Source organism: Lactuca serriola, chromosome 4, assembly GCF_051521515.1.
Source record: "Lactuca serriola cultivar US96UC23 chromosome 4, Lser_US96UC23_V15, whole genome shotgun sequence".
In the NCBI taxonomy this organism is placed as follows: domain Eukaryota; kingdom Viridiplantae; phylum Streptophyta; class Magnoliopsida; order Asterales; family Asteraceae; genus Lactuca; species Lactuca serriola.
The window spans coordinates 35437317-35447155 of record NC_136411.1 but is presented as its reverse complement, the minus strand read 5'-3'; positions in this window follow the sequence as shown (position 1 = coordinate 35447155).

Here is a 9839-nt window from a genome sequence, read left to right as displayed (position 1 = left end):
GATATTTCTCATATCAGGTTATTACTTGAAAGAAAGTCATGCTTTAAGTTATTCACCAATATGGAAAATATTGTATGTCTTTTTAGTTATAAAACCATTTAAAAATTTTTAATTTGCTTATAATTTCTTGTTTCCATATACAGGACTCACACTGCGCAGTGAAGAAGTAGGTGCAGCTGTTGCAGCATGGCTAGTTGGACTTCATGGGCTAGTATGAACTAAAATTTATAAAATTTCCGTCAAATTTATGGGTTCATTCTTTTCACTCCCCTTTTTTAATAACCATAGGAAATTAGACTAACTTAAATATTTTGAAATCATCACAGGCTTCTATTCTGTTGTTGACTCCCTTTTTTTTCAAAAATCATCCTGCAAATTCACCTTCAACCTCAAATTAACAATCTTTTGGTGAAATTTGTCATAGAGCTTATTATGATGCATGACAGGTGTTTGTGGAAGTTCCTGAAAAATAATCTAACCAGACCATGTGGTATTCATTCTGTCAGATTTACTAAAATTTTGTGTTATTTATTTGCCATGTAAAAGCATTCTCAGAGAATATTTTTCTTACATTATTTGATTCATGACAGTTATTTTCGTAAAATGTCTAATTTCATTGATGATCAAGGGCTTGAAGATTAGATGATGGCTCTGGTCTTCACAAAGGAAAGGGCTATTCTTCTGATAGAATAATCTACAATAGAATGATAGAAGTATATGTAATAATATATTCTGCTAGAATATTCAAGTCGAATAATATACATGGGTTTGTTTGTTATTAGTGAGTATTTCATTGTCATAGACTATTATATAAAGTTTTTACTTTTTTAAGAATGTAATGAAAAATTTGAAGTTGTATCCAAAAATTTGTTATTTGTCCGTGTTGGTGTTTTCATAGAATATCATTCTAATAGAAATATGTGTCCTGTAAATTCCTAGAGAATATGATTCTAACAGAATGTCATTCTAACAGAATAAAATCGGGTTTACTTATAAAAATTACGTTATAATAAAAATTAAAGTAATTAAAAAAATTAGAATTTTAAAATTAAGAGAGTTAATTATCCCAAAAAATATGGAATTTTCCTTTTTTAAATTTATCTCAATAGTCTAAAATACCCTTAGAATGAAATTAGATGGTATTTTCCAATTATCTTTAATTTAATAATATGTATTAATAACTTTCTTAAAATAAGTAAAATGATTGGCCTATATTTATGCATACAATAACATAATAATTACTTTGAATATAATAACCTAAGCCTATATATATATATATATATATATATATATATATATATATATATATATATATATATATATAGAGAGAGAGAGAGAGAGAGAGAGAGAGAGAGAGAGAGTTATATGGAAAATAAACAATTAGGGCAACACATGTTGGAACCAATGAAAGCATGACAACACATCATTTTGGAATAACTACATAAATAACTTCCAAAGTAGATTGCTTAAGAATAAAGAAATGGACACGTGTCACTTGATCATTGGTTCCAACATATGTTGCCCTAATTGTTCATTTTCCATTGAACCTACTTCTATATATATATATATATATATATATATATATATATATATATATATATATATATATATATATATATATATAAAATAAGAAAATGAAATGGGTTTTTTGAAAAAAAAATCATTTTCTATTTATCAATATTGATCTCTATATAAGAGGACGAAAAGTCACGAACAATAGTATATTTGGGTTTTTTTTCGATAAAAAATTAAACTAAAAAAAAGGAAGAGGGTATTGTTATAATCCGGTGCATGTGTGTCAATTGTAAAAGTCTACAGTCATTCCTTTAGCCGTTGATCGCTTTAAATTTCGACGTTTTGGATTGGTTCCTTGGTTCCTTGTTTAATAATTGTTAGTTATTGAACTTTTCCATATATATATATATATATATATATATATATATATATATATATATATATATATATATATATATATATATATATATATATATATATATAGGTTTAGGTTATATGTAAATCAAAAAAACCCTAAAAATCATAAAAATGCATAAAAAAATACCAAGACATCACAAAACTTTTTTTTGAATTTTTTTATCAAAAAATCGCAACTTTTAGGTCAAAATCGCGGAAATTGTTTTTTGATAAAAAAAATAAAAAATTGATTTTTTATTTTTTTTTCAGCGAAATTATAAAAAAATGCTGCAGTTTTTTGATAAAAAATTAAAAAAAAAGTTTTGTGATGTTTTGGTATTTTTTATGCATTTTTATGATTTTTAGGGTTTTTTTGTTTTCCAAATAACCCTTCCATATATATATATATATATATATATATATATATATATATATATATATATATATATATATATATATATATATATATATATATATATATATATGAAAAAGTTCAATAGAGAACCATCATTAATCAAGGAACTATGGAACCAATCCAAAGCGTCGAAATGTAAAGCGATCAACGACAAAAGTAAGAATTGTAGACTTTTAAAATTGACGCACGTGCACCAGATTATAACAAAACCCTCTTCCTTTTTTTAAGTTTAATTTTTTTTAGGTCATATTTTTTATCGAAAAAAAACTCAAAGATTCTATGGTTCGTGATTTTTCGTCCTCTTACATAGAGAGCAATATTGATATATAGAAAATGTTTTTTTTTCAAAAAATCCATTTCATTTTCTTAATTTGTTGAAAAGTTAATTTCTATTTTTTGTAGAAAAAAATTAATAAATATATCAAAACTCATATTTTTTGGTATTCATTAAACATAGATTCATATTGATGTTTAAAAAAAATCAAAATTTCAGTTCGAATTCACATTGTGAACATGTTCAGATTCATATTGTGAACCTGCTTAGATTCACGCTGTGAACCTGATCAGTTTCACATTGTGAACCTGCTCAGATTTACAGTGTGATTAATAGTAAATCAAATTCACAATATGAATAAATCCATTTGTTCATTTTACAAAATTAGTTTATGAGTAATGAAAATGTTAAAATATTATAAAATTACATGGAATATATTTTGATTCATATGTAAATTTCACTAAGTTAATTTGCGAATGATCAAAGAGTTGAAATAGTAATTTAAATTTCACTAAGTTAATTTGTGAATGATCAAAGATTTGAAATACAAAGTTAATCTGAACTGATCGAGTTTTTTATTAATCGGTGTTGATGTATATTAATAGAGTACAAAAACGTAATATTTTTGGTATAATCAGTTTTTTTTAGGAAAACAATAAACTTTAAAATTGAAAAAAATAACAAAATGAAGTGGATTTTTTTCGAAAAAATAAAGTTCTTTTTTTATATATCGATAAGGATCTGTATGGAAAGAGGGCGAAAAATCTTGAACAATGATACATTCGGTTTTTATCGATAAAAACCGTGGCCTAAAAATAATTTAAACGAAAAAAGAAGGTGAGTTTTTTTAGTAAGAATGTGAATTTTTTGGTATAATCTGATGTATGTGCGTTCAATGTACAAGTATACATCTATTTCCTTGGCCATTGATCATTATGATTTCCGACGTTTACGATTGGTTCCTTGGTTACTTGTTAATTATGATTATATATATATATATATATATATATATATATATATATATATATATATATGGGTGAGATCCGTTGGTAACACATAGTTTAATTTTTGTTTTATTAGAAATATTAATAAAAATATCTAAAAATTAACATAATTAATTTAATTTTCAGATTTTTTTAATAAAAAAATAGTGATTTTTGTTTTTTTGAATGCAGATTTTTTAAATTTCTTAACATGAATTAAAAAAAAACATGAAAAAAATTATTTTTTTACAAAAAAAAAAAACTGCAATGTTAAAAAAAAATCTATAATATTTAAAGAAAAAACTATAATTTTTTTAACCAAAAAAATAAACATTTTAAGTGTATATATACATATCTTTTTAAATGCATATATGCATATTTCTTATACTATAATATCTATAACTAAATCATAGAAAAAAAAATACCATTTTTACTACTAATCTATAAACACAATTATACAAGTATTTTAATCGATACAAAATTAAATATAAAAAACAAAAAATGCTACAAAATTTCAAAGCCTTTTCTGTCTTCTTGTGAATATTTGCATATTTTCTTCAACTTATCAATTTTCACCTCTTCAATATTTTTACATATTCTTCAAAGTCTATAAGAAAATTAAAAAAAAAATTGATTAATGCAAAAACACTCATAAAAATATATATGTATATATTATGTAAGATTCACATGTGATTATATAATGTGATATTCACATGTGACTTTATCTTTTAAGAATTAAATGTGAAACTCAGAAGAAATTTTTTTTAAAAAAAAAAATTAGCGAAGAACACCCACACAAAATACATGTGTGCATATAGACGTAATATATATATATATATATATATATATATATATATATATATATATATATATATATATATATATATATATGATTCACTTGTGATTTACATGTGAATCATATATGATTCATATGTGAATTACATGTGATTTACATGTGAATCATATGTAATTCATATGTGAATTACATATTATTTTCATGTAAGTCGTATGTAATTCATATGTGTTCACTCGTGATTGACATGTAAATCACATGTAATTCATATGTGCATTACATGTTATTTAAATGTGAGTCGTATATGATTTATATGTGTTCACTCGTGATTTACATGTGATTCATATGTGAATTACATGTAATTTACATATAAATCACATGTAATTCATATGTGATATTCATATGTGAATTACATGTGATTTACATGTGAATTACATGTGATTCATATGTGAATCACATGTGAATAACATGTGACTTATATGTGAATTATATGTGATTGACGTGTGAATCACATGTAATTCTTATGTGTTCACTCGTGATTTACATTTGTGAATCACATGTGATTCATATGTCAATTACATGTGAATTATATATAATTCATATGTGATATTCATATGTCAATTACATATGATTTACATGTGAATCACATGTAATTCATATGTGAATTACATGTGAATCACATAATTCATATGTGTTCACTCGTGATTTACATGTGATTCACATGTGATTTACATATAAACTAAACTTTAGTGCTTTTAAAGATGATTAAATAAGTAACTTACTGTGAGAAAATAGGGAAATGGGATGATTGTTTCAACAAAGCAATCAAAAATATAACTCTGGTAGTAAGATCCGATGTGTGGTATTTGATTGCAAGTTCAACATCATCATTTTCAGATACCTGTTCATAAAAACTCAAAACTTAACAAATATATCAGATGCATAATATGTCAATTAATTGTCATAAGAAAGATAAAGAAAACTCACAATTATGGCAATCAAACACATCAAGAACATCATTTCAGTTACTTGTTCATAAAAACTCAAAAATTAACAAATATATCATATGTATATTATATCAATTTTTATAAGAAAGACAGATAAAGAAAACTCATAGTTATAGGTTCCTCAAGATCAATCATTCCAATACCATTTACCAACATGTCACCGTATTCCTCTATGCACCATAAAGTCACCCAAACAAGTGTATCCTATTTTTCAAAGTATATAATAATTACATCTATATGTTAAGTTGTAGATGTAAGCTTATAAAGTAGTAAAGTAAAGTCAAGCTACCTAGTCAGATGATGTTTGGATTGCTTTGTTGTGTGAGCGTACTTTAGATATTTGGAGATTAGAAGCATTGGTTATTACAATAATAAGAGCATGCCAGACTTCATCTTTTACATGGTTTCCATCCTACTAACAATACAACATCAGATTAGTAGTCCATGAAAGAAACTTGTAAGTCCCCAAAATGCTTGTGTATCAATCAGATCCGGTTGATGGTGAGGAATCCCAATCAAACGGATGATGTCAGATCAAATAGAAGAGAATGAGAAGAAGAAGATGATGAATCATGTATGTATTGATATGAATTAAGTTCCTTACACAAGATTCACTTTTTCTCTCTAACACACCTTAGAATACACACACATAAGCTTCTATAGACCGTACACTCTCATCTGTTCATCGATCCCTTCTTAACCACCTAACACCTATATATATACTTGGGGAATATGGGCCTAATGGGTTTACTGTCGTAAATGGGTTTACGGCCGTAAACACTTATATGGCCGTAAACACAGAGCTGTTTACAGTCCTAGACATAAAAATATATTTTCCTAGAAAAGCAAAGTATAAACCATATTTTTGACCCAACAATCTCCCCCTTGGTTTATAGCTTTCTTTTCTTAATTGACCCAACAGGTTCCCCCTAAAAAGGTAGCTGGCTTTTCTTGATAATCTTCATTGGGAGCTTAGCTTCAGCATTTATCTTCAATTTCTACACAGCATCAAGATGAACATATGAATCTTCAACAAATGACTTCATCTTGAGCACTTGAGCTTTTCTTCAGAATTTTGGCATTGAACGTACATTGGGTGAGGAGGCTTGATGTATTGATTCTTGAAAGATAGTGCTTTCAGCTTGAGAATCTTCAGAGAGAACATCAGAGAGAACAAATATTCTGGATCACTTTAGCAGGTACAATGATATCAGACTGATTGAGGAGGCTTCAATGCAATCCGTCACATAATCTTTAATTTCTGCTTCACCTTGCTTCTGGGGTTGAAGGATTGAATGTTGAAAGAATAATCTTCATTTCTTGCTCCTTCGAATGAGAATTCTTCGATGATCACGGATGAAGCCTTGGCTCAGAAATGATCGACACAGACTCCATGAGTCTCATCTACACCTGAATTCACTTTTCAAGACAAAACAAAACTAAAAAAAAACTTAGCGCACAATATTTTTGGAATTTTCATATTTTCTGAAAAATAAAACAGAAACAAAACTATTTTTGGATTTTTAATTTTCTGATTTTTGTTTGATTTTCGAATGATTTTTTTTAATTCTCCCCCTAAATTTGTGCATAGAGGAAAACTATGAACAAATTTAACAAAAAAGAAAAATATTTGGGATCAAAGTTGTGAGACAGCCTGAACTTGTTTATCAGCACATTCACTTTCATGAATAGAGCTGGTCAATTGTCAATATTGTGGTCCACTTAAACACGAAGAAAATTGACAAACTTTTCAAAATAAACCATTTATCTGACGACGACCATGGGTATTATTGTCCACTTAAATCAAGCAGCGAGATCTATATACAACCTCTAAATGGTTCAATTTTAGTTGCACTAGAACGTGTTCCCCACTTCCCGATATACCCTGGTTATCAAGAACTTCCAAAGAATTCCTTACTTTAGGTGAGTAAACAATTATTAAGGAGGAAGTTAGATTTAGAAAGAGGTGCATATGTTGTGTCCCAGGTCGGATATATTCAATCACGTAGAGGGGACAACATATGGCTAACTAGGATAGAGGGATTTAGAGGTAGAATGTTGCATATGCTGTGTCCCAGGTCGGATCTTCCGATCACGCAGAGGGGACAACTGATGGGTTTTAGTCATAAGACATCCTATGTGCTCATACAAACCCTAAAGCTCGGATCTAGGTTTCTCTATTGTACATACTTTGAATCCAAGACTTTGAACCCTAATTCTAGCATATGGAAATCAGAATTCACATGTAAATAGGTTTAAGAACATACCTTGATTGTTATGTAGCAATAACAATCCAATTCCTCCTTGAATTGACCTTGGAAAGCAGAGAGTCACAAGTGTCACTCCTCTAATGGCTTACAAACACCATAAGCAAGTGGAGAAGGTATAAAGAAAGAGGAGGGAGGTTAGAATTCGTTTCTAAGACTTCTTGGGAAGGGTTGGACGAATTCCTATGCCTTAGGGGGTTTATATAGGTGTTAAGATTAGGGTTTTAGTCCTTATCCTTATCTAGTTGCTTGTCCACCAAGCAACCATAAGATAAGTCCTAGAAATCCTTATCCTAGTCAAATTCTAAGTGATTAACACCTCAAATTCGTTCACCATATAAATAAGATAATCCTTACCTTATTTTGTAACTATCACATAATTACAACTCAGCCCCTCTAGTTTAATTAATTACACTTGATCACAAAATTAATTCTTAATTAATTATTGACCAATATTAATTAAACAAATATGATTTCTCCTTTAATATATTATTCTTATAACATATTAATAAATCATAATAACCTCTCTCTTTATTTATTTCTCCAATCAAGTTGCTTAGGTGAAGGCAACCCAAAAGGACCATGCACCATCGGGTCAAGTACATACCAAAATAGTTATGGACTTAGACACTAATCCAACAGTCTCCCACTTGGATAAGTCTAATAACTATTCTGCGTATAGCTTCGGATCCCGATCTGCAATCGTAGCTTTCCAAAGCCGCTGTCAACTCTGATCATATCAAATACGTGTGTCCTTAGATAAGGGATCATATATTCCTCCATTCTAGATATCATATGAGATATGATTTCTAATCATTCTCTTTGTACTACTTCTCGATTTCTGATTTATGACGACAGACTAATTGAACAAATCAAATTAGCCCTAGCCCGGCCGAGCATTTACGTTTGTCATCACTAAACCATCGAGTGGCCCAAAGATATCGCTTTTATCCTACTTTGGATAAAAGGAACGGATAAACTTTGATACAATGCTCGCTTGCACTCACGCACCGAATCACACACAACAATATGTTTTATAACACCAAGTTACTGGTGCGTTTACATATTATCAATGTGCAACCGATTTGCAAGATACAACTCACACATCTCGGTCTCAAGAATATAAGATGTTATCGTCTCACCAATCACTCGTGATATAATCCATGGAGTGATCCAAGTGAGCGTGGGTTTAATCCAATGCTCAAATCACATTCATAAGCACTCATGAACGTTGCAGCAAACATTTGCTTATGTCTAATACTCTTTTAGACAATCCACACACCAATTCACGACAGTCTTCATTCATACCTACTTCCAACATATGAACGACTGTGGCCCGTTTGAATAATTCGATTATTCTTAATAAACTCAATTATTCTGGAAGTCAAAACATGCAAATGTGAAACACAAGAATAATACTAATCCCATATGGCCTCAACCCTTTGAGCATAAATAAAACACCTTTTATTTATCACCATATTGATTACTCATTATTTGTCGTTTCGGGTAATCAACTTCTCACTTGAATTCCAACACTTGTCTCATGCTCCTAGCATGCGCACAATGTTTACCTATGGTTCTTACTTTGTGAAATAGATCACATTGAACACATTTCCAATCCTTCTCATTTCACAACTCCAAATCCGTTTTTCATAAGTGCAGGAATATCAAATTCTTTCTACTTATAGAATATGCTAGATTCTAACATTCTATGCAACTATCCTTTCGTAATGTCACTGCACCAAAGTCACAAAGACTATTGCCAATGATATTACAAAGTCTTCTATCGGAGATTGTTACAAGCCAATTACATAGATGTGATGTCTCTCACTCAAAGTACTTTCTTTGAACATCCTTTTGCATAGAAGTTTCTAATCTAGTCATAGATTTCTCAATATTCAATTCCCAATATGGACACACTTCCATATGTTCCATATGACAACTCATTCTTAATAGAATCTTATCTATTCATAATGATGTCGATATGGTCCATCCAATATGGAAACATTTCCATATTTTCCAATACTATACTTCTAACTACTCACAAGCGACCAATCCTCGTCGAACTTGGATTGTCCTTTGATAGTTGTTTAATTATTTTAGTCAAAACCAATTCTAGTCCCTTTTCCCTCTAAATGCGCTCGACATTTGGAAATTTTTAGAATGGTCAAACATTAAAGCATTTGCAA